The sequence below is a fragment of the Formica exsecta genome, unplaced genomic scaffold, assembly GCF_003651465.1.
Source record: "Formica exsecta isolate Colony F162 unplaced genomic scaffold, ASM365146v1 scaffold111, whole genome shotgun sequence".
Taxonomy (NCBI): Eukaryota; Metazoa; Arthropoda; class Insecta; order Hymenoptera; family Formicidae; genus Formica; species Formica exsecta.
The window spans coordinates 517,192-520,930 of NW_021848451.1; the positions used below are offsets into that span (position 1 = coordinate 517,192).

The 3,739-nt window shown below is 27.8% G+C and overlaps 1 long non-coding RNA gene across 2 annotated transcripts; it reads left to right on the forward strand.

Moving 5' to 3' along the window:
• The first annotated feature begins 774 nt into the window (after window positions 1-774).
• On the forward strand, window positions 775-1,724 carry LOC115236593. 2 transcript variants are annotated; one of them, XR_003884217.1, is made up of 3 exons: window positions 775-1,043; window positions 1,144-1,333; window positions 1,414-1,724. It is a non-coding gene; the product is annotated as an uncharacterized LOC115236593 (long non-coding RNA). The 2 variants fall into 2 exon arrangements; XR_003884216.1 differs by having other exon boundaries at window positions 1,144-1,683.
• Window positions 1,725-3,739: the final 2,015 nt, after the last annotated feature.

The window sequence follows — 3,739 nt, forward strand, 5'->3', positions numbered from 1 at the left end:
AAATTGCCTATCGTTTTGATGAGGCATGAGAATAATTTTCTTTGTAATTTAGATATTCGACAATTAAAATATTCTTTATTTTACTTGCAGAAAATAACGTAATAATTAGTATGATAATAGCAGTATATACTGTATATATAGTTGTTACATTTGGTAATAATAGCATACGGTATCCAGTTTTTGTCCTTCTCGTTTTATTTCTGAGTCAGCAGTTTTGTTAGCATATCTATTACGCAAAACATTATTTCTAAACGAGAAAAAGTGCGTTCATCTAAAGGTTCTCTTGTACTGGATGTTATATATAATGAATATAATTTTATTTAATTTTGCCAAAAGATTTAATAGCCACTTTACATGACAAATTTTTAAGAATTGTAGATTTTATTCTATTAATTTTGTTATTTACTTTTTTACGTATTTGCAATCTAAATCTCGTCTAACTATTTTAATTTCCAATGGTTTAGAATAGTTAAAAGAATGAAGTAGTAAATCGTAATCACATACATAAATAAAGTTATAACAAGATATATATACATGAAAGAAATATATATATATATATATCATATGTATATCATATATATATTCATGAAATAAATGTATGTATAACATATTTCGTTTGCTATATAAATTATAAATTTATTTCTTTTTGCAAATATATGAGGCAATAAAAAATTGTCTATCGCTTTGATGACTCATGAGAATAATTTCCTCTTTTAGATATTCGACAATTAAAATATTCTTTATTTTACTTGCAGAAAATAACGTAATAATTAGTATGATAATAGCAGTATATACTGTATATATAGTTGTTACATTTGGTAATAATAGCATACGGTATCCAGTTTTTGTCCTTCTCGTTTTATTTCTGAGTCAGCAGTTTTGTTAGCATATCTATTACGCAAAACATTATTTCTAAACGAGAAAAAGTGCGTTCATCATATTAATCTACAACTACGCTTGAATTTTAAAAAATAACATTAAAATAAAAGGTGATCGTGAAAAATCAGAAATAATTGCTTAAAATGGCTAATATGAAATATATCGTAAGTTTTATTTAATCATTATTTGCATTTAACTGTTACATATTTTCTGTAATGCGAATAACATTGAAAGACTAAGGCTTCGATTTCTCTGAAATTTTAGATTTTACTTTCCTGTATAATGCTGCTTCTGTTACCCAGAGACAGTGTAGGTGCTAAAGGTAAAGTAGCTGTAGATGCTAAAGGTAAAGTAGCTGTAGGTGATAAAGATAAAGCAGCTATAGATATATCATCAAATAACAGGAATTTCAGGAATCAGGTCCTGAAATAACAGAAACATCGACAAATAATATGTAAAATTATATCCAAATATATTTCTATACATTTACAATAAAAGATGCACCGATGATCAAGACTTATCTTTTGGAAATAGGGAAGAATGAACGTGCCATCAACTCAAGAAATACAAGATGTATCCAGCTTCCTTTCAATTTAAGCTGCATTTAATTTACAATCAACATAAGCTTACAAATATTAAAATAGAAAAATATTAAAATATGTGAAAAGTTTATAATTATTAATTGAAAATTTTTACAATATAATGTTTGCTTCTATAATTAAATGATATCTGATCTTATTAGCTTTACTTGGTGGTGGTTTATCAATTCTTTAACTTTAGAGCTTGGATTGCAATTGTAAAAACAAAAAAAAAATAAAATAAAATAAAAGGTTTAATCAGTGCAATATTGTGTTTCAGATTTTATTGTATTTCATATATATATGTATAATAGTTATTACGATTTTATTATATTAATTTTCTCGAAAAATGTGCAAGTTTTATGCAGAGTATAGCATATCTCTCGTCAGAGTACATTATATCAAGTTAAACAAAGTACATATTTTCTGTAATGCGAATAACATTGAAAGACTAAAGCTTCGACTTCTCTGAAATTTCAGATTTTACTTTCCTGTATAATGCTGCTTTGAGAGCCAGACAGTAAGTAAAGGAAAATACAAACATTTTTTTTTTAAATTGGATTATGTTCGGTAGCTTTACTCACTAATAATTAATCTTAAAGAATAGAAAGTTTATCAGTGTAATATTGTCTTAAATTTTATTGTGTTTTACATATAATAATAATTATATTTGTTATACGTGATTATATAATAAATTTTATTGAAGAATATGCAAGCTGAACAGACGTATGCATGCTCGAACACCAATTGTATCACTTTATATTAAAACATGCAGCATAGTGCTGCGAGAGTGTCAGCAGTGCTGACATTTGTCTTGCATGTCCCACAGCTGTCGCTAAGCTGCTTCAATTTCGCAATTCATCTGGTATATATTTCTATTCTGTGAATATATATATATGTGCATGTTAGTGCCCCGTGCTTCGCATGCATAGTAACAATAACACAATCTTGTCTAACTTATAGAAAATTGCGACACCGTTTACAACTAATATGCTAAACGCAGAAGCTGTTGCACCTGTTGAGAATTTTGTTGATATTATGTTATTAAAAGACATATTTTAATATAATATATGTAGCAATATAAACATTGCTGTATGAAAAATGTCAGTTTTATGCATTATTTGTTGACATAAAGTTTAATAAAATCCCGTAAATAAATCCCGAACAATTAAAAGGCTCAGAAATCGCGAAAAATAACAGAATCACTCTTATTATTAATTGTTAATTTAATATATATTGTTATTAGCCTTATTGTTTATTAATGTTTGTTTAATTGGCCTGCTACAGCTTTTAATTGTTAATTACTTGTAATTTAAATCCGTTATTAAATTGTAACCATGCAATAAGTCTATGTTGTTTTTTACAAATATCAACAATATATATTTTTTAATCTTGTCGTTATTAATGTAATCTGCATGTTTGACTGCACATTGTTCTACTAATATGCGATATTCGACGGCGTTTACAACAATTTCAATTTGCATATGACTTGCTTTTATAAGAACATATAATATTCGTTGTACCGGACTATGTTCCTCTGAAACGCAGGAAACTACTCTTTGAAATGATAATGCGCGCGGATGATGCAGCTATAATTTTCGTGGTTTCCATAGCTGTGCATAAGCTATGGAGATGGATACGAGCGGATGATGATGAGACAGCTCCGTTATAACGCGGTGTCTTGCATTTCGTGACCATGATTAAAAATGCAGATTAAAAAAGGCGAATGTCGCGGCACAAATGTTCCTCGTGGAACGAAGCAAAAAGGGAAATGCTTCGATATTCGCACGAATATTCTCAATACCAACATGGAGAATACAGGACTGATTGGTATGACATTGAGGCAATTTCCAGCAATTATCGGGGAAGGTGGACGGATATCGTCGCTCAATGGAGACATATCGGAACCGATGCAGTGGCGACATAATGGACAAATAGAGGCCAGCCAATTCCAATTAGCCTGTAAGAAGATATTATACATAAAAAATAAATTTATAAAATAATAGAAAATAATAGATTGGCGGAAATAAAATAGATTTTGATCATTCAAATTTTAATTTTATTTGTATAATTACGAAGAAATTGTCACATTAATTTTAATTTGTTCTCGTAGGTATATTTTAACATTAGTTATAATAAAAACATATCAAAGAGAATAAGCGAGAAATAATTTAGATTAGAGATAGAATTATTTTATCATATATATTATCTAATATTTTTTAGATACATTTTGTATGTAAAATATTGAAAAATGTTCTTATAAATATGAAACAAATTTTGAT